This window comes from Lynx rufus, unplaced genomic scaffold, assembly GCF_022079265.1.
Source record: "Lynx rufus isolate CCGP_SWC_20201006 ecotype Redwood Valley unplaced genomic scaffold, mLynRuf1.p SCAF_7, whole genome shotgun sequence".
NCBI classification, from domain to species: Eukaryota; Metazoa; Chordata; class Mammalia; order Carnivora; family Felidae; genus Lynx; species Lynx rufus.
This window is the reverse complement of record NW_025814889.1, coordinates 34,758,741-34,781,522: the sequence shown is the minus strand read 5'-3', so window position 1 is coordinate 34,781,522 and position 22,782 is coordinate 34,758,741. Positions and strand designations below refer to the sequence as shown.

General features: G+C 40.7%; 1 pseudogene; it reads left to right on the top strand.

Annotated features, from left to right (window-relative positions):
* Window positions 1-21,059: 21,059 nt before the first annotated feature.
* Window positions 21,060-21,232, top strand: LOC124502830 (uncharacterized; annotated as a pseudogene).
* The last annotated feature ends 1,550 nt before the right edge of the window (window positions 21,233-22,782 follow it).

The following is a 22,782-nucleotide window of genomic DNA, read 5'->3' as shown; positions in this document are numbered from 1 at the left end:
GGATTCTGGAAGAGGCAAAAGAAAGTGAAAGCTGCCAGCAGAAAAGGAATTGAAGGAGGAGGGGTAAATGTAAGAACAAAAGAGAAATACAAGGATATAATCTAGAGTCCGTGAGTAAATGAAATGGGGCTACAGGTGAAAGGCAGTAGGTCTGAGGGAGAATTCTGAGTTTGTTTAGGCAACGTTGAACTTTAGGTCCCTGTGGCATATCCAAGTAGAAATGACTAATAGGAAGTTGGAGATCAGCATCAAGAGAGGGGACAAGGTGAAACTAGGACCTTAAGAGTCTTAGGAGCAGAAGATGAAGTGAGGATATGCAGAGTAAGGGTGGACCCTGCCCAAGAGGGGATGGGAGGGGCAAGCGTGAAGGAGGGAGAGAGGGGGAAGGATCACAGCAGTCAGGAAGGGTAATTTCAGGGCAGTGAGGTTTGGGGGCAAGTTGATAGGAAAGCCGCGGTGAGAGTACAAATCTCAGGGACAGGATGAGTGTAGGAGCAAGACCCTGGGGGGGGGGCGGGGGGAGGGGTTGGGTGCAGGGCATTGGGGGCAAAATTAGCTCTGGAAAGGAGTAAGGATGCCCCTTCTTACTCTGAGCAAGGCAGAGAGAAGGAACCAATGAAGACAAAGATATCACGGATGTTGCAGGGAGGAAAGCCGAGGGAGTTCCTGCCAGACCACCTCTCTTTTCTCTGTGAAATTGAAGATTATCTCAGATAAGAGTCTGAGAGTTTAGTTCTAGCCCTATCAGGAATAGCCATGTGGCCTTGGGCTGTTCATGGAATCAATCTCCCCAGGCCTCATAGTGATTTGAAAACAACACCATCTATCGTGATGATTCAACAGCCTCCTTTATGGAGACTCTTCGTTTCCATAAAAACCTTTATTTGCCACACAACACACATTTCAGCTAAACTGTCTGAACCTTGAAGGAATTGCCTTTTTGTTGAAGCAGAGTGAATTCAAAGGGACAATAAAACAGGGCCACAAGGGGAGGAAAATAAGAAATTTGCTAGTCTCTAGCCCTGATATTCAGAGAAGGGTTTAACCCTCATACTGGTGTATAGCATTGAGTGATCAGAAGGTAAGTACTGACTATAGGAGTTATTCATTCTTATCATCTCTCTAGTAAGGAACTCTACATGTGGTGTAAAACTGCTTTGACTACATTGAATAATTTATTAATTTGCCCAACAAAAATTTATTGAGCACCTGCTCTGTGCAAGGCAAGGAGCCTATAGAGATGAATAAAAAACCAACCTGCATTACCAAGCCAAGCTAGGATATTAGAGTAGAGCACTGTTCAGTAGAAATAGACTGTAAACCACATATGCAATTCATTTATTTATTTATTTTCATGAAATATTTTATTTTTAAGTAACCTCTACACCCAATGTGGGGCTCAAACTTACAACCCCGAGATCAAGAGTTGCATGCTCTACTGACTGAGCCAGCCAGGTGCCCCCACATATGCAATTTAAAGTTTTCTACTAGCCACATTAAAAAAAGAATCAGTTGAAATTAATTCTAATGTTTTCTGAAACCCAGTATATCCAAAATGTTATCATTTCCACATATAGTAAATATTTTAAAATTATTAATAGTTATTCCATGTTCTTTTTTTTACAGCCCTGAAATCTTGATGTATTTTACCCCTACAACACATCTCAATTTGTTCTAGCCAAGTTGCAAGTGGCTCCTGGCTACTTTATTGACAGCACAGTTTCAGCGTCCCTAAGTTTTAAGGTGAATGTCGAAGGGGGCTTCTGGGTCACCCCCATACCCTTGGTGCCTGTCAGAGGCTGGATAAATCAGGGGTATGCCTAGCAGTCATGTGTTTGTTCTGAGCTACTCACAACCAAGGAGGAAGACTGGCCTCATCTTTACCCCATTCTCCAGTCACCTTGATCTCCTTCTGCAGCCAGAGGCAGAGCCATAGCATTAAGCTGTCCAATCTCAACAAGCAATCACTGAACCAAACTTCCTCCCCAGGGGACAAAAGCAAAGATAGTTACTGCTTTCTTCTTGGGGCCCATGTAGTCACCACAAGTGGTGAGGCTGTTTGTTCCATGCCTTGCAAGTTCAGTTACAAACGGCTTGCAGCTGTGAGATTGTTTTCAGGCCTCCTCTGGTCTCATTGGCTGGCCACCCTCTGCTCCTCACCACCACTGTATTTACTCACAGTCCTGGACCTCTGGGATTTTCTTTTTATTTGCCCAGCGTCCTTTCTTTTGGGGAACAGCCCTACTCCACTACCCCCATTTCATCTCATTTTAGTGGGTGGTCAATCTCAGGGGCCTTTTCCTACTCCTACCATGCAGATGGGCCCTTAACACATCCTCAGACAATAAGATATTCTCTCCTTGAAATTTAAATACAGGGGCACCTGGGTGGCTCAGTCAGTTAAACATTGGACTCTTGGTTTTGGCTCAAGTCATGATCTCACAGTCATGAGATGGAGCCCTGAGTAAGGCTCCCTCTCTGGGTGTGGAGCCTGGTTAAGATTCTCTCCTTCTATCTTTGTCCTTCCCCTGTGCACTTTCTCTCTCTTTCTCTCTCTCCCAAAATAAAATAAACTAAAAAATTTTAAAAAATACATTAAAAAAAAGAAATTTAAATATTAAGCAGAAACAGAGGGCGGAAGGCAAGTTGGAACCAGAGTCTACAATCTAACCAAGTGACTGATTCCTGTCCTTTCAAAACTTGGTAGTTTAATTCTTCCTTTGATTCTGTGAGCTATCCTCCCAACATCTGTCTTCTCTCCTTCCTTTTTTCTCTACCTCACATTAGCCAGAATCCATTTCTGTTGCTTATAACCAAAGAAGCCTGATAAAAAATTAAAAAAAAATTTTTTTTGAAGTTTATTTTGAGGGGGGAGGGGCAGGTGGAGGGGAGAGAGAGAGAGAGAGAGAGAGAGAGAGAGAGAATTCTAATCAGGCTCCTACTGGCAGCACAGAGTCTGACTCAGGGCTCCATGTCACTAACTATGAGACCATGACCAGGGCCGAGATCAAGAGTCAGAGGTTTAACTGACTGAGCCACCCAGGTGCCCCCTGATAGAAAATTTTAACTGTAGTTCTGCAAAAAAAGCTAAAAGTAAATACAGAATATATACATATATATTTGACTTCTGTCATATATATGCATGTATATGTATGCATGTATAATTTCCCTTTTTAAACTATGCTAAATATAAGCTTTTTGAGTTTTGCAACTAGGTTTGTTTGGTTTTATTTTTTGAAACAAGGATCATTGGAAGTTTCTTATGTCTCACCATACTCTAAAATCAGTATGTATCCAGGTGAAATCACACCACCTGCCACCTCCGGGCTTAGCAGCCAAGTGGCCAGAGGGATATTGAAATGAAGTGGGCCACCTTGGCTCTCAGCCTCTGGTGGGGAGGCTGCCCTTCAGACCACTTCCTACAGCAGCTTGCTCTTGGTGTTCGTCAGCTCTTCTTCTTCCCATTGAGAGACTGAATTCTAAATACTTTATTCAGACAGCTTCAGCAAAAACAAATGTATGATGAGGTGAATAACATACTTGTAGAATAAAAATACCATGCAAGAATATTCTTAGGGAGCCTGGCTGGCTTCTTCGATGGAATGTATGACTCTTCATCTCAGGGTTGTGGGTTCAAGCCCCACATTGGCTGTAGAGATTACTTAAAGATAAAATCTTAAAAAAAAAAAAAAAGAATATTCTTTGTGTTCCAAATCATTGTGTGATGTAATCCCTGGGAATGCATGGATTAGTGTTGCTTCAGAGGTAGTATATTTCCTGAACTAGGAAAAGGTAAATAACACTCTTTATCTTAAGTGTTATACATTTAATTGAGAGTATGATGAAGGATTACACAAATTAAAATTCTGTTTATTTAACCCACTCCCCTATGTATTAAGTATACATAAATATATTTATGAATATTTATACATAGGATATTTGTAAAGAACAGAAGAAAGGGAGAATATTATGTCAATAATTGGATACTACACATTACTTTGTAGAAATATGTATCTATATAAATTTTGGTCTGTGATATTTTGGTCAACGACATAAAAACAACAAAAAAATCTAAGAGAATAATAACCTTTCTCAAGTATGGAAGCACATGGTATCACAACAGCTAACAATGTAGGAGAGGTAGACCACTTGACTGTACAATTAACTTTCACACAGAAGACCAGAAAGTGGATTTAACCATAAGGAGATGAGAGGCATTTAAAAAAATTTTTTTAATTTTTTAATGTTTTAAAATTTATTTTTGACAGGCAGAGGGAGACAGAGCATGAAAGGGGAAGGGGCAGATAGAGAGAGAGGGAAACACAGAATCCGAAGCAGGCTCCAGGCTCCGAGCTGTCAGCACAGAGCCTGATGCGGGGCTCAAACCCAGGAACCATGAGATCACGACCTGAGCAGAAGTCGGACACCTAACCGACTGAGCCACCCAGGCGCCCCTAAAAATTTTTTTTTAATCTTTATTTATTTTTGAGAGACAGAGAGAGAGAGAGAGAGAGAGAGGGAGAGATAGCTAGCAGGGGAGGGGCAGAGAGAGGGGGAGACCCAGAATCTGAAGCAAGCTCCAGGCTCAGAGCTATCAGCACAGAGCCCAACACAGGGCTCAAACTCATGAACTGCGAGATCATGACCTGAGCTGAATTTGGATGCTCAACTGACTGAGCCACCCAGGGGTCCCAGAGATGAGCTGCATTTTAAAGTTTAATGGCAAGTTGGGAATCATAAGAACTGATTTTTTCCCCCCTGTTTATATGCTACTATTTACTAGCTGGGAACCCTTGGTGATGGTACTAAACCTCTTTATGCCCAACCAGCAAACAGAAGCGATGTGTGGATTCAGGTTTGCGCTGGTGCTGCAGTGTAAGAACATGCGCCCTGAGTCAGACTGTCTGCATGTCCTGGCTCTGCTCCCTGCTTGCTTTTCACCTTCTGGGATCTCAGTGTCTTCAGCTGTCAGGTGGGGAGGTAATACCTCCTAGCATTGTTGGGATTATTAAATAATTAAGGCATCTAGCATGGTGTTCATGCTTAATAAATGCTAGTTCCTTTCCCTTTTCATTTTTTGGTTAAAATTTGAAATTCGCATGTTTTACTTTATGCAACTTGATTTAAAAATACAAAAGAAATAAATCTATACAAGACAAGACTTCAGGAATAAATCAGGGAGACACGGGGAATATAATTCAGACCTGGCACCCAGGGGATTCTTGCTTCAGCATCTCCTTCTAGGGAATTATTGCTAGTGAATCCAGTAGAGCCCAGGTGACCTGGCTCCAACATTAGGACACGAACAAAAACAGTTAGGACACAAACAAAAACAGTTAAGCAGTGGAGACATCGTACTGCAAAACAAAAACAAAAAACACAGCATTTGACCCTTGCTGCTGCAACTAGACAAGGGAATGAGGGGGAAGCTCTTATGTGATTCGAGAAGATCCTCCTGAAAGCTGAGTGGCCTTAAAAACCCTTGCACTCCACAGCTTCATCTCAAATGCATTTGCATTAGAGAATTCTCTAGCATTTCTAATAGAAATTAGGAATAGGAACAGCTAGAAATAGAAAAATAATTGATGAAGGCAAGAAAGTCCATAAACAATGATGTTTCTGCAATTAATATGAATACTGAGAATTAACCAGCCCAGTAGTGCTTGTGGCCAGCACAAACAACAAAGGCTGAAGGGGCAGCTGACTGGGGCAAGCAAACTACACTGGGCCAGAAACTTGGTCCTAGTCGCCTCTGAGTAAGGATTTTAAATAACATCCCAGTGAGAAGGGAACATTGTCTTTTTTACTTTCTATTATTTTCAATTTGGCTTATTTTTCCAAAAAAAGTGAATATGGTTAATTTCATGGTAAGGCTTCAACATAACTTCCCATTGGCTTTCTAAAGCTCTGAATTAAACAAAAACTGCCCTGCCCCCGCCACTGCTGCAAACTGAACCCTATTAGAATAGTTAAGGAGAGAGCTGAGTTCCTCTACAAGACTGTAAGCTCTTGGTCGTTGGACTCCCAGAGCCCAGTGCTGAGCCTGCACAAAGTCATTCTCTTAACCTGCAACTCTGTTGGGTGGAAAGAGACGGACCCAGCCTCGGGTGTGGCAGCAACCAATTGCCCACAGCAAGCAGACATGGGTCCTTCCCCGTGCGGAGTAGTACCTGTGAGGGTTTCTCTCAGTTTACGTGTAGTACTCCTTACAGCAGGAGTTAACTGAGGCAAAGAAGAAGGGTAGAGAAAAAAAGAGAAAAGAATATTTTGCGGTCCTACTACCAGCTGAGCCAGCCTGCCCTCTGTGGCCCAAATACTCCCATTCTCCCCACCCCCAGCCCCATGAACCTTTCTCTTCCCAGGATGACTCTCTTGGTGTGGTAATTTGCTAATGGCTAATAGAACACTAGAGATGATATTCTTAGGCTCCTAGGTAGCAATTTCATTTTTAGTAGTGGTTTTTGGGGAGACAATGCCTCTGCTACTGGAATTGTGAAAATACTGGAAATGTTGGAATAATCATCTTCATTATGGAGACGAATTCTTTGCAGTTCTGCCAAAAGGTTACAAGGCTGGTGTTGTAGAGTGAATTTTCTGAAATTCACATGTCAAAGCCCTAAGCCTCCAATGTGGCTGTTTTTGGGCCTTTAAAGAAGTAATTAAGGTTAAATAAAGCCATAAGAGTGGGGCCCTAATCCAACAGGAGTCATGTCCTTATAAGAAGAGGAAGGGACACCAGGAGTACGTGTGCACAGAGAAAAGGCCATGGGAAGACAGAGAAAAGGTGGCTGTCTGCAAGCCAAGAGGAGAGGTCTCACAGAAACTAACTCTGCTGGCACCTTGATCTTGGACTTTCAGCCTCCAGAACTGTGAGAAAATAAATTTCTTTTATTAAAGCTACTCAATCGGTGGTATTTTGTTGTGGTAGCTTAAGTACCACTGACTAATATAGATGGTCAGTGACTACATGGGGAGATCCCTATCAGTACACTAAGGAATAAGAAAAACAGTGCCACAGAACAAAGGTGAGGCATCTTTCTGGAGCTTCAAATTCACATTATAATTTCTGGGAAACAGGGGTGCCTGGGTGGTTCAGTTCGTTAAGTGTCTGACTTCGGCTCAGGTCATGATCTCACAGTTCCTGAATTCAAGCCCCATATCAGGCTCTGTGCTGATAGCAAGGATCTTGATCTCCCTCTCTCTCTGTCCCTCCCCTGCTTGCACTCTCTCTCTCTCAAAAATAAATAAATAAATAAACATTAAAAAATTTTCTGGGAAAATTATTTTCCTATTAAAACAAACACAGATATAAGCAAAATTCCCTTGGTTTTTTAAGCAGATCATGATGTAGCAAAGGAATTGGCCCTTCAACAGTGTTCTCTACTGTATCCGTCTGAATCCAGTCAAGAAAATAGACATTCCATGCAAGAAACTGGTTACATGGGTGTTGGAAGACCAAGGAGTTGAACAAGGGATAATGAGTCAATTGAGAGATTAGCAGAAAACATTGCCCCCACTAGAGTTAGAAGTATGCAGGGACCAGGTGATGTTCCCAGGGATGGTTGTTGGTGTTTAGGTGAGAGGGATACTCTGACCGTGAAAGGAGGCATGTCCAGATAGAGACGGAATATGGAGGAGACTCTGCCTTTGCAGCACATTGGGACTTTGTAGGAAGAGAAAGAGAAGCATTCTGGCTTCTTCCTTCTTTCCACCCTCCAGCCTAGGGAAAGGATGAGGGGCATTTCATCATCTGCCAGTTGGGGTACTTCTTCAGCCTCATTTACCTTTGACATGCAGAAACTTTGGTGAATCTCTCTAGAAGTTGTGTGTGTGCTTGATGTCATGATCAACCTACCACCTCTGGGTTCACACAAAAGCTTGGCCTCTCTGTGCCGGTTCCCAGTTCCCATCCTCTCGAGTCAGGGCAGAACAAGGGCAACTTCAGTTCCTTGGGAATGTCCGTGCAGTCAAATGTTCTAATTATTCTATGTCACAAAACAGATCAGGGCATTGAAAAGGCATTTGCTAACTCCTGGAGTCTCCTAGGTTTTTCTGGCATGTTGAGCCTCCATGATTTTTCTCCTGCTGGTGCCTCAGCTGCTCCTGTCTGTCCAAATCCCACCTATTCATTGAGGCCCTGGCAAACGCCTTTCCCAAGGGTGAATGTGAACCTTTTCTTCCTCTGGGCTTCTTCAGCATGTTGATTTTCCCTCTGCATGGCCCTTACTTTCACCTTTTTTTTTTTTTTTAGACTGTTGCTGACAAGGCTATCTGTAACTGGACTGGAAAACCCTGGAAGGCAAGGACCCTGTTTTTTCATCTTTGTCGCCTTAGCAGTGCTTGGAGCAGTGCCTCACACTAGCACTTAATTTTGTCTATTGGAATTAAATCGGGGAGAATCTTGTATGATTTTAAAGGATGGGGCCTGTTATAAACCGAATGTAGCCCGCCAAAAAGTCTATGTTGACATCCTAACCTCCGATGTGATGGTATCAGAAGGTGAAGCCTTGGAGAGGTAACTGGGTCATGAGGGTGGAGCCTTCATGAATAGAATTATTGCCCTTACATAAGAGACCCCAGAGAGCTCTCTCTCCTTCCTTCCAAGTGAGGACACAGGGAGATGATAACTATCTGTGAACCAGGAAGTGGACTCTCACCAGATACCAAATCCACTGGCAGCTTGATCTTAAACTTCAAACTCCAAAACTGTGAGAAATAAATATTTGTTGTTTATAAGCCACACAGTCTGTGATACTTTTATTAGAGCAGCCTGAAGAGACTAAGTCAAGGTCATTTCCCCATACCCTTGTGCCAAGCTATAAAGACCAGAGTGTCAAATGTACTGCCACGGTGCTGGGTGGCTGCAGGCTTCACAATAACTTGTTGGTGACTACGGAGTTAATTTTTACCTGAAGCAGATCCTCTATTTTCAGTTCTATCGTTCCTCCCTGCTTCTATTCTAACAAATTAAAAATCACACCTTTACCTGACAGAAAGAATCTCACCCATTTTCCAGCTCAGGGAAAATCTGACTCTGTGCCTTAGTAACTGAAGGTTCAAAAAGGAAGGTTAAGTTTGCCTGAGCACATTGTAGCTAGAAGACAGAGTAATTCAGCCAAGAGAACTCACCTCTGATAGGGAAATCCTTTTCCTGACCTGCTGACAACCTTTAGTGAGTCGTTTACCTCTATTTGTCCATTTTTATAAAATGAAGGAATTGAACCAAATACCTTAAAAATCAGTTTCAGATCTAGAAATCTGATTCTGGGGCACCTGGCTGGCTCAGTCAGAACAGCATGCGACTCTTAATCTTGGGGTCATGAGTTTGAGCCCCACGTTGGGTGTAGAGATTACTAAAAAAAAATAAAAAATAAAAAAACTTTAAAAATCATCTGATTCTATAATTTATCGAGTCTGTAAAACTCCCCCCCCCAGCTTTATTGAGGTATAATTGACACATCAAATTTGTATATACTTAGGGTTTGCCATACATATACATATGAAATGATTACCATGATCAATTCATTAACACATCCATCACTTCACATAGTTATCTTGTGTGTAGTGAAAACACTTAAGATCTACTTTTTTTAGCAAACTTCAAGTGTACAACACAGTATTTTATTTTTAACTATAGTCCCCATGCCATACCAATAATAATTTTTATGATTAAATCGATTTTTAGGTTTAAGTTCAGTTCAAAAAAGAGCTCTTACTGAATTATCCCAAAGGCAACAGTGCACCTTGGTTACTGGGAGGCTTTTCCAGCACCTGCCTTGAATCCCTGCTATCAAGCGCATGGCTTACTTGTTCTCCCAAACCATGCTGCAGCTGAGCACTGACATGCTACTTGGAGAAACTAGAAATAGCTAGGGAGAATAAAGTGAAGAGAAAATTCCCCTTTATTTTGATTTAAGTCTCCTCTACCCTGGCAGGTTGATCTCTTTCCTGTTCCTACCATTCAATCATCCCTTTGGAATCTGGTTAATTGCTCTTTCTTTCCCTTTTCTTTCTTCCTTCCTTTCTTTCTTTCTTTCCTTCTTTTTTTTTTTTTTTTTGCTTGCTCAGATAACACTCTGGTATCATCTTCAAAGACCAAAATGTCTGGTAGTAATAATTTACTGGCCTCTGCTTCTGATTAATAATTTTGGATGCTTTAACCTATAAGATCTGTTATTAGGAAGCTCAAAGTTTTAATTAGAAAGGGCAAGGAGATTTGTGTATTAAGAAGGGGTTAGTAGTTACTCTGAATTTTTTCTGGGAACACTCTAATGTATAAGGAAAGAAAATATAAATAAAAATAATCAAGAAGTGTCTGACCCAGTGGGTATTTGTTTGTATTTTAAGTTGCTTTATTTTTAGAGATTTATTTTTTTAATTAAAAAATTTTTTTTAATGTTTTTTAGTTTTGAGAGAGAGACAGACAGAACGTGAGCAGGGAAGGGACAGAGAGAGAGGGAGACACAGAATCTGAAGCAGGCTTCAGGCTCTAAGTTGTCAGCACATAGCCCAACGGGGGGCTCGAACCCACAAACTGCAGGATCATGACCTGAGCTGAAGTCAGACGTTCAACCGACTGAGCCACCGAGGCACCCCTATTTTTTTTAATTTTTAAAAAAAGTTTATTTATTTATTTTTGAGAGAGAGTGCAAGTGGGGGAGGGGCAGAGACAAAGGGAGAGAGAGAATCTCAAGCAGGCTTGGCACTGTCAGCACAGAGCCCAACTCAAGGCTCCATCCCACAAACCGTGGGATTATGACCTGAGCCAAAATCAAGAGCCAGACGCTCAACCAACTGAACTGCCTAGGCACCCCTTAACTTGTTTTATTTTTAAACCAAAGAGCAATTCCCAGGTGACAGACAGTCCCATTACTCCCTTTTAAGAGTTACCTTAAAAAGCAAAGGAGCCACCAAACTCACATAGCATAGGAAGCTGATTTGAGATAAATTGTCTTTGTTGACCTGGAAAATATATCAGAAAACTTAATAGAGGTTAAAGTGGGTGCTTTCCTAATGCTTTGTCTGTGGTGTTCCAGAAACCAGCACTGGAAAAAATATTGGTAGCCTGTGAAGCCCTTCAGAAGTAAGGAGCCCTAATGTTTGCTGATGAACAAAACCCAAGATGGTTTCTTAAGGATTTTTTCCTGGCTTCTTTCCTCTACAGTCAGCCACAAAGACATGGCTATGGCTGTTCACTAGCATTAACCAACCTTGCCTTTTTCTCTGGAGTCAGACTGCCTGGTTTGAGTCCTGGGTCCACCCTGGGTGGTGACTTATTCTTTCAGCCTATTTCCTCTATCATGTGCCAACATTTACAATAGATTGCACTGACAGATGAGACCAACAGGGAATTTTTCATAGCCCATGACATTAAATCACTCTCTTGTCAAACTTGTCAGCTTGTGGGATGCATCAGCTATCTATTGCTGTGTAACAAATTACCCAAAACATAGCTGCATAGAGCAACAAATATTTATTTTCTCACTGTTTCTAAGAGTCAGGAGCCCCAGGCGTGGCCTAAGTGGTGATTCTGGCTCAGCATTGCTCATTAGTTTTAGTCAGAATGTGAGCTGGGCTTGTAATCTAGTCTTAGAAGTGATATCCCACCATTTTTGCCCCTCTTGTGGATGAAGAATTGAAAGCCCAGAAAGGGAAAGTAAATTTACCTAATTGTCTTCATCTTGTTCTTACAGATTTAGCCTGACAATTTTTTGGAGAGTGTCCTGCAGGGTAGAGGTAAGGTTTCAGGAGATTAACATAGATTCCCGGTGCTCAGACATGCTGGCTTAAGTCAACAGTGCTAAGAAAGTGCAGCAAATATAACCAAGCAGTGTGGCATGGTGGAAAGAGTGGTGCTTTAGACTCAGATAGGAATGGGTTCAAATCCAGGCTCTACCACTTTCCTATGTGACCATAGTTACCTCACTTATACATAATAAACTACCTTATAGTGCTGTTGACATGTATAAATGAGATCCATAATAGTGGCAGTAAATATCAGACCCAGTTCTACAGTTTCTTTCTTGAAAATCTCTTTTAGATTTGTTCTTCCTGTTCTTTTAGCCATGGACACTCTAGTAGTCTGGTCCTCACCAGCTCATGCCCAAGTCCCCGACAGTCTTCCAAGTGACCTGCTGGCCTTGTGTTGGCTCTGCACCCTTATCCTTTTTCTTTCTCTTTCCTTCTCTGTATTACCTTCTCCTTTCTTTCAGCTTTGCTGTGTGACACCAGGTTCATGTTCCTTTGCTACTTTCTCCTTTCACCAAGACATTTTCTGTTCTTATACTGCCTCCCAGTTGCCTGTGGCCTTAAGTATAATTTCTCTGCCTACCCACCTGTCAAGGCTTCCCACAGGCCTCAGTCTCCTCCTTGATGATCCCTGGGGTCCACACCATTCTCCATTCAGGGTTGCGTCTTCACTGCTCTTCCACTCCTGGACTCTTGCTCATTATTTCCCCAGGCCACAATGACCCCTCCCCACACTGATGAAAATCATGTCCCTATTTTAATGTCCAGGCCAAATACCACTTGCCACAAAGTCTTCTTCTATTACCCTAGCTTAACCCAGTTCAACCTCTATTTATTGAGCAACTGTTATGTGCAAGGAACTGTGATAGGAGAGGTCATACAGCTAGATAAAATACATAACATGTGTCTTTCTAAGGAAAAAAATTTTTAAGTGGCATTTAATCTGGGATTGGAAGGAGGGTCAGGATTTTTCTAGGATGAGGTTAAGTAAGGTAGAATGCAGTGGATCTGTTTGGTTGGATTTCTTTTTTCAAGAAATTCTCCTCCCATCACCAAATGCCCCACACATAAGGAAGGGTTGTAAAGGCCATGTTTGTGTGATGAGACCCTACCCTCCCTGGCCATAGATGACACTTGACACAAGCTACCATTCAGTTTTCTTATTCGTGAATTTGAAATCAACGTCCATTGGTATTGGTTAGTCTCTACCCTTGCAATTGAAGATTTTGAACTTAGAAAAGTAGCACAGCAATCCTCTACCATGTACCCAGGAGAAGAGGAGGAAGGAAATAAATATTCAGACAGGAGTTTGGACCATAAGGGTTCAGGGAGGGCCTGCATTTCCCAGGTCCACGTTCCAATCTCTTTTGAAGAGATGTTAGGCTGTGAGGTTAAATGAGATTTCTTTATATCCTTATAATAAGTTTTCACCTTTAAAAAAATTATTTTTTTAGGTAATTTCTATATCCAGTGTGGATCTCGAATTCACAACTCTGAGATCAAGAGTCACATGCACCACTGACTGAGACACCCAGCCCCCACACCAAGCTTTCACCATTTTTGCTTGTTTATATGTTGCAGTTGCTTACAACCAAAAATGTCTAACTAAGACACAGAGGCCTGAACATTGGGTTTTATAAAAAGAGGTGGAGTCTGAGATGCCCTCTTCCACCAGACTACAAGGTGAGGAGTACCTGGCCATGGGGCTGGAAGGGTAGGTTATTGTAGACACAATGTGGAGGGTTTTGAATGCCATATTTAGAAGTTGACATCATATTGCTTAAGAACTACTGAGGTTTTGTGTAGAAGAATAATACACAGTTTCAGAGGTAGACTTTAAAAAGTCCAGATGGAAGCAGTGGTACGTGGATTTGCCCAGCTGGTAAATGACAATATTTTCTAGCTATGTTTCTAGACCTTGGGCAAATTACCTAATCTCTTAACCTTGGTTTCTGCATTTGTAAAATGAGAATACTAATGCTTGGCTCAAAAGACTTGGGGAGAAATTATATGAAATAAATTATAATAAATTGTCAAATGCTATGCATGCAAATGGTGACTAGTATTATTTTTATCTTTTCTTTCTCTAAATTCCTGTGACACTTATTACCAATACTATGCACATTAGCCTTATTTATTTTTAAATTATTTCAAGTATGCTGATTTTGTCTTATAATCAGATCAAAGGCCTCCATGAAATAATAACATCTTAAACTGTTTTTATATTTCTCATAATTCCTATACAAGCTTCTGGACCCAGAGTATGAAGAGCTAAATACTGTGATTGATTGCTTGTTGGCAGCAGCCAAACCATTCTGTTCTGGCATTTAGTGGCTGATAAACATTTCCACATGTTGCCTCTTCATGAACTGATGGTCTGCGTTTGGGGCTTAGCAGAAAAATGACCACATCACTGAAGCCACTTCCCAAATTACGAGATTTAATGAGCCAAGGAAATTTAATTATCCTCTGAAGTGTATTTTCTGTTTTAGATTATGACTCGGTGGCAGCAGTTGTTATCACCAAATCTCTGGGAAAAATTATACACAGATAAAAGTAGGCATATGATTTCATTCATTCATTCACATTAAGAATCTACTCTGTGAACAGTATTAAACCAAGGAAGTCTGATGCAAAGATATATACAGAAGAGGATCCCACCCACAAAATGTTTGCAGTCTATCAGGGGAGTCGAGCCATGGAAATAAATAATTACAATACAGGGCAATAAGTGGTAACTATAATGTACTTATATATAAGGTAGAAATCTTGAAAGAGCTTAAGGGAACTGAGAAGTTAGGAAAGGCCTCCTGGAAGAAGTGGTCTGTACACTAGCCTCTGAAGGGTAAGTAGGACTTAGGATTTCAATAGCTGGAGTTGGGTGAAGAGCCATCATAAGCTGAGCAATGTGATTAAAGACACAGAGACTGAAGAAGTCAACGTGGGGTCCATGCAGATGTATGGGGAAGAAGGGGGAGACAGTTGGGAGCCAGAGCCAGGAAGACCTTAAATGCTAAGTTATGGATTTGGATTTTATATGCTAGACAAGAGATAGGTCCTAAAGTTTCCTGAGTAGAAGAATCTTGGGAAATTTTTTGTATGCTCTGTGATTAATTGATGTGCAGGTAAAAGAAACTCAAAACAATTGGAACAATGCAGGTGTGATGTCAGAAAGGCTGATATTAGGGGGTAGCACTGGAAATGGAAGGGATATAGATAACAAAGGATTATAAAGGGCTCATTAATTGTTTGAACATGGGAGTTTGGGAAGACATCAAAGAATATGTTTTCCTGAGATGATGAGTCTGGGATATCGGGATGTCAATTTTGGTACTATCGAGACAACCAAGTAAATGTCTGGTTGGCACTGGAACTATGGCTGGAGTTCAGGAGGGAAATCAGAACCATCACAGAGTTCACCATCCTTTCCACACAATCATTCCCAGAGGAAGGATTACATACCTAAAAGAAAGAAAATGTGTAGAGAAGAAAAGATAAAGAGGCAAATTTTGAATCATATTCAGAGAACTGGAAGAGGAGCCAGAGAAAGAGCCAGAGAGAATTCAAATATAAAGTAATGACAACTAATCAAATGCTTATTATGTTCCAGGCACTATTGTCAGTATTTAAAATTTATTCACCCATTTAATTTTCATGATGATTTCATAATGTAAGAACTATCACTTAAAGATACCGAGAGTCAGAGAGCTTAAGCAACTTGCCTGAGCTCACCTAGCAAGGCTCAGAACCCAGAGTCAAACCCCAGCAGTGTGACTTCAGCATGTGTGTTCTTTTTTATTTTCTTCACTGTGTGTTCTTTTTTATTTTTTTATTACAAAAATTTTTATTTATTTTTTATTTTTTTAAACACCTTTTTTAATGTTTATTTATGTCTGAGAGAGAGACAGAGCACAAGCTTGGAAGGGACAGAGAGAGAGGGAGACACAAAATTGGAAGCAGGCTCCAGGCTCTGAGCTGTCAGCAGAGAGCCCCATGAGGGGCTTGAACTCATGAGCTGTGAGATCATGACCTGAGTTGAAGTCGGATGCTTAACCAACTGAGCCACCCATGCACCCCCATTACAAAAAATTTTAAAAATAATCTCTACACCCAAAGTAGAGCTCGAACTCATAAACCTGAGATCAAAAGTCACATGCTCATCAGACTGAGCCAGTCAATGCTGCCCCCTCCACAGTGCGAGTTCTTAACTTCAATTGATTTTGCTTTGAAAGTAGTGGTACAGGGTTGTGTCACTGAAATCAAGGGATATAGGAGTTTCAGGGAAGGGGTTGGTCAAAAGTGCCAGTGCTGATCACAGGTCATGGAGAATGAGAGTCATTACCATGAAGCAAGACCTGGAAGGGGTATTCTAAAATGAGACACTGATTTCACAATTTCATGTATGTACAAGCACATACTCCACACTGGATTGATACCAGCCCAGCTCCCTTTAACAAGATTGATCAAGGATGACAAGAAGGTTTTCACTCAGGTGATTGTTCTGGAAACAAGGTGGCTAAATGCATTAGTCACCAGCCTTCTCTGTCATCATCTTAGATCCATTAAGCCCATTTAACCTGCCATTCAGGTGGCTGGAAAAGAATGCAAACCACACCCCAATTGTCCACCAAGCACCCTCTAATAAAAGGCCAGAGTAACTTAATGAAAGCTTCAGCTCTCCTCTGTGGTTGAGGCCAAAGAAAGGTGGGGAAAGGGACCTTACAATCAAGAGAATTTAAATAGGGCTTAAGTACCACTGAGAGTTCTGAACATTATCCTACAAAAACAATTGAGGACTATTGAGTTTTTAGGTAAACTTATATTGGGGCACTGGCTTGGGTTTTGATCCTAGTCAATTATCTTTGTGTAGAATTCAAGTATACCTTCAGGTTGTTGGGCAAACCCCACTTAGTCTCCTATAAGCTGGTTAAGGATGATTTCTGACCAATGTAAAGCACATGAGGCCTCTGGTCTATACTTCATTATGACGACTTTTCAAACTTCCCCATCTCAAATTCATATGTTGTAGAATTTCTGATTCTTCAGGCCCACATATCCTATTTGACCTTCTGTATTGTTCATACCACACCCTATAATATGGGATGCTGCAGCCATTCCTTTCTTCTTCATTCATTCATTTATCCATCTGAGAGCCTATTATGGATCAGGTGCTGTTCTAATTGGATAATATGAAAAATAATCAAATGAATTTGTAATTTGGCAAATGGTGGTAAGCAATATGAAGGAAAATAAGTAAGTGTAAGGGAATGAAGAGTTAGGTGCGGCAATGGTGGCTATTTTAAAAAGTGGGATCAGAGTATGAGGTGACATTTGAGCAAAGGCTTGAGCAAAGAGAAGGCTCCAGACATAAGGAGTTCTGATTAGTTTATAAGCCACTCAAAAACAGGGAGTGCGTCTTGTTCATTTCATATCCCTCTAAACATCTACTGCTGTGCATCCACTGTTGGTATCTCAGGAAATACCAGGGGAATGGCTACTTGAATGTATAGGGAAAAAGAAAAAAAAGCAACCTACTGACTGTTACATTAGACTAAAGAAAACATTTATTGCACAAAAGCTTTCTTTAGAGGGAAGTTTTTGTAACTAGATGAACACAATATTTTTACACGGGACATAAATGATCATGGATTTGAAAAGGGTTCTTTTTGTTTGTTTGTTTTGTTTTAAGATTTTATTTTGGGGCACTTGGGTGGCTCAGTCTGTTAAGAGTCTGACTCTTGATTTGGGCTCAGGTAATGATCTCAGGGTCTTGGGAAAGAGTCTGCATATGACTCTTCTGCTGGGCATGGATCCTGCTTAAGAAGCTCTTCCTCCCTCTTCCTTTGCCCCTCCCCCACTCACATGAGAGGACTTTCTCTCTCTCTCTCTTAAAAAAAAGAGAAAGAATTAAAGGTTTTATTTTTAAGTAAGCTCTACAGTGAACATGGGGCTCAAACTCACAACCCTAAGATCCAGAGTCACTGAATGAGCTAGCCAGGCGCCCCTGAAAAAGGTTTTATTATATTTTTATATAGAACTCTGCTTTGTAGCAATAATTATTTATTTAAAAAAATTTTTTTTCAACGTTTATTTATTTTTGGGACAGAGAGAGACAGAGCATGAACGGGGGAGGGGCAGACAGAGAGGGAGACACAGAATCGGAAACAGGCTCCAGGCTCTGAGCCATCAGCCCAGAGCCCGATGCGGGGCTCGAACTCACGGACCGCGAGATCGTGACCTGGCTGAAGTCGGACGCTTAACCGACTGCGCCACCCAGGCGCCCCAGTAGCAATAATTATTATAATGAGTTAACCAATTATTAGTTCAAGTTTTGTACACTTCATTACCTGTAAATTCCATTACAATTTTCTGCCTTTCCTATAAAAATAATTATTTCAAGTAGGCAATACATTTATAAGACTTAAAAATTAGAAAGTATAAATAGGTACACAATGAAAAATCTTCCTCCTACCTTTTGCCCTTCCACTGCCCAGTTCCCAACCTCACCCTTAATACACACACACACACACACACACACACACACACACACACAGCTATTACTATTATCTTGTGTATCCTTCCACAGTTTCTTCATGCATATATAAGTAAGTACAAATATGTACTCTTATTCTCCCTTTTAACACAAATAACCCATTCTGCACTTTTGCTGCATCTTGGAGGTCTTTCCATATAAATACATGTAGGATTTTTCATTCTATTTTACCGTTGCATAATGTTCCATTGTACAAAGGACCATGATTTATTTAAAGAGTGTCTCGCTAATGGATGATTAGGCTTTTGTTATTAAAACAAAGCTTCAATAAATAATGTGGAACATTTATCATTTTACATATGTATGACTATAGCTATAAAATCCCTACAAGAAAAGTTATTTGTTTTTTGCTTTTTATAAAGTGAGGCCACATTAAAACTTTTTTTTAACGTTTATTTATTATTGAGAGAGAGACACACACACACACAGAGCATGAGCAGGGGAGGGGCAGAGAGGGGGGAGACACAGAATTTGAAGCAGGCTCCAGGTTCCGAGCTGTCAGCACAGAGCCTGACGCGGGGCTCGAACTCACAAACTGTGAGATCATGACCTGAGCCGAAGTCAGTCGCTCAACCAACTGACCCACCCAGTCTCCCCAAGAAAAATTATTTGTAACTGCTATAGATATTGCTAAGTTGTATTCCCTGGAGCTTGTACTATTTAACCGTCCCACCAACATCAATGAGAAGGACATTCATTTCTTCTTGCCTTCATTCATTACATAAATATTTACTGAATATCCACTGCCTCTTAGGCAGCATGGGAAATATTAGGGATGTAACTAAGACATGGTTTCTGCCCTGAAGGAGCTCATAGTCTGGGACAGTAGTGCTTAACGGGGGCAATTTTACTCTCAAGGGGACATTTGACAATGTCTGGGGACACAACAAAGAAGTATGTGGTCCAAAGTGTCAACAGTGCTAAGACTGAGAAACCCTGGTCTGGTGGGAGTGACAGACATTGAAATGTAGAAAAGTTGTGTTCTTGAAACTTAGAGGGGAGGCTTCTGAAGGCCAGAGAAGCAGGGATGGGAGAGAAGGAAAAGAGAACAGCCAGTGTGAGGGCATGGAGGTGTGTAAGTGGCCTTGAGTGGCTAGCCTAGTGAAAGCTGTGTGAATGAGGCATGTGCAGTAAGGCCAGAGAAATCGTCATGGATCTCACTGTCAAGGGCCTTAGTTGCTAGGCTAAAGGATGTGATCTTTAAGCAATGTGGAGAGTCACTGAAAGGTTTTAAGCAGAGAAGTGGGGGTGCTTGGATGTGCATTTTAGAAACTTGCCTTGGCTGCAGGAGGGAGGATAGTTTGAGTGGGGGCCAGATTGGTGACAAGCAGAAGAGTTAGGAGGCTTGGCAGTAATCTAGATTGGAAGTGACAAGAGCCACAACCAAAGTGGAAATGGAGGGGAGGGGTTCAGGTGATACAAAGGAAGGTAGACTCAGAAGGACATGGAGCTAAGAAGGGAACTTATAGGACGATTCCTGGGTTTCTGATATGTAAGCAATAGGGTGGACAGAGAGGTAATTCTGTAGAATACAGAATACCAAAGAAGAGCAGATCTGGGGAGGGAGAGAAATGTTAATAGATGTGTTGAATTTGAGTCAATGAGCAGGGAATATTCAGACATGCAGTTCAGCAGAAAGTCCAGGACTAGCATACCCATTTAAGAGGCATCAACAAAGAACTGTCCTTTGAAACTTTGGGAGTGGATGAGGTCATCCAGGGGGAATGCAGAAAGAGAAGTGGGTGGAAAGCCACTCTTGGGAGCAGCTGTTGATTGGCCTCCATGAAAATTGTTTGAGGAGCTGAATGCTCATCTCTTTTACAGATTGCTATTCTCATTTCCTCTGGCTATGTTGACACTGCTGTTTCTCTATTCTCCTCCAAGGAAGCATCCCAATTTTTGACAACTCTTTAAAAGGCTATGCAAATCTAACTTGCTATTAATGTTATTATTTTCATTATCCCAATTGTTCATCTGGTACCTGAAAGCCTTCTACAACATACCTTCTGCCACCTCCTGCAAATCCTTTGGCAACACTTTGTTCTTTAAAAACTCAGCTTAATATTACTCAGCAATCAAAAAGAATGAAATCTTGCCATTTGCAACTACATGGATGGAACTAGAGGGTATTATGTTAAGCGAAATTAGTCACTCAGAGAAAGGCAAATATCATATGACCTCACTCATATGAGGACTTTAAGAGACAAAACAGATAAACATAAGGGAAGGGAAGCAAAAATAATATAAAAACAGGGAGGGGAACAAAACATAAGAGACTCTTTAATATGGAGAACAGAGGATTACTGGAGGGGTTGTGGGAGGGGGAATGGGCTAAATGGGTAAGGGGCATTAAGGAATCTACTCCTGAAATCATTGTTGCACTATATGCTAATTAATTTGGATGTAAATTTTAAAAATAAAATTAAAAAAAACACCTCAGCTCAAGTATATTTCCTGCCTGCCTTACAGGGAACCCTGGGCAAATATCTGTCATAGAACTTAAATATCTCACTATAGTTGTCTGGGTTTTTTGTCTGCTTCCCCAACTATACTGAAAGGTCTTTAGTGCAGGAATCAGTTATCTTAGACTCTCCACACCTAATACAGAGCTTGGTACTTAGGCTTTTGAAAAATAGCTGTTGAATGAATGACTTTGATTGAGTTCTAAGAGGTTTATTAACAGGGCTGCTATACATTCCAGGGCACTCTTGGTTTACACCGGTTGTCCTGACACAGTTATTAATAATTACCCATTTTCATCACTTCTTGACCTTTTGGCCAAGATCAAGTGTAGTATCTGTTCTTATCAGTTTAATACCTGATATGCCTTCTATCCAAGAACAATATATTAAATGGATTTTTGGAGAAGGGAGATGGAATAGCAGCTTGCCCCATCTACTCTTCACATAAAACAGGTATTGTGATATTTCAGGAACAGTCCACTCCCTCAGGGACAAATAATAATAATAATAATAATGTTATTATTATTATTATCCTTTTCAATCTCAAAAGTGCACTTATTTGAGAGATAAAATATATGGTTACCCTATTTATAGAATACCTGATTGTCATAGCTGCTCTTAACTTTTGGCAAGTGTCTCTGTTTACAAGACATTTCTACCAGAGAAACCAGAAGACAGAGTAGGGTCTGTTACTGGTTCTAGTCAACATTAAATAATTGGAATCACTTTTCTGAAATTATGAGACAGAAATGAGACCCCAGAGTTATGGGAAAGAGAGGGAATTCATGCAGATCCTCACATTGATAAAACTTCTTTCAAAACCAGCAAGCTATAAAATCAGTATGAAAAATGATTGACACAAATAGAATGGTGCAGTGCTAAGAATCTAAGAACCAACAACTATAGGATATTATAGATATGAGGCCTCACAAATTAGGTAGCTACAATAATTCATTATGTAAATAAGGAACTGAGACCCAGAGAGAGTATGTTGAGTTGACCAGTTATAAAGTTAGTGTAAAAATGGGGCCTAAACATAAGGATAATCAAATATAACAAAGAAAGAAAATACAGAATTCAAAACTACACCCACATATATGCAGTTATTTGATTTTCAGTGAAGGTACCAAAGCAATCCAATGGGGAAACTAAAGTATTTTCAACCAAATGGTGCTGGAACAACTAAATATCCATATGAGAAAAAAAAAAAATGAACCTTGACCCCCTACCTCACACCATTCACAAAGACTAATTTGAGATGGATTAGAGACTAAAATATAAAAAATAAAACTATAATTATAGCTTCTAGAAAAAAAAAACCACGGGAGGATATCTTTATGACTTGAGGGTAGGTAAGTATTTCTTACAGAGGACACAAAAAGCAATAAAAAGTTGATGAATTCAACTTCATCAAAATTTAAAATTTCTACTCTTCGAAAGATATTGTTAAGAATAGAATAAGCAAGCAGGGGGAGCCTGGGTAGCTCAGTCGATTAGCCCTCCAACTTTGGCTCAGGTCATGATCTCACAGTTTATGAGTTCAAGCCCCACAGTGGGCTCTGTGCTGACAGCTCAGAGCCTGGAACCTTCTTCAGATTCTGTGTCTCCCTCTCTCTCTGCCCCTCCCCTGCTCGTGCTCTCTCTCTCTCTCTCAAAAATAAATAAACATTAAAAAATTAAAAAAAAAAGAATAGAATAAGCAAGCCACATAGTGAGAAAAGAATTTGCAAAAGATATATCGAATAGATACCTATTAGCTACAAAGGAAAAAACAGTAACTTTTCAGTGCAGAAATAGAGCAGATTTTACCCTAACCAAATGATTAAAGTTAACAGTACCAGTAATGGTACAAATGGACATCATTTACCTCCTGATAGGATGCACTGAGAAGGACCCAACTTTCCTTCTGTGGTATTCCTGCCAAAAAATATATAACCTCAATCTAAACATGAGGAAACATCAAACAAACCCAAAATGAGGGAAATTCTATAAAATACCTAGTCTGTAATCCTAAAAGTG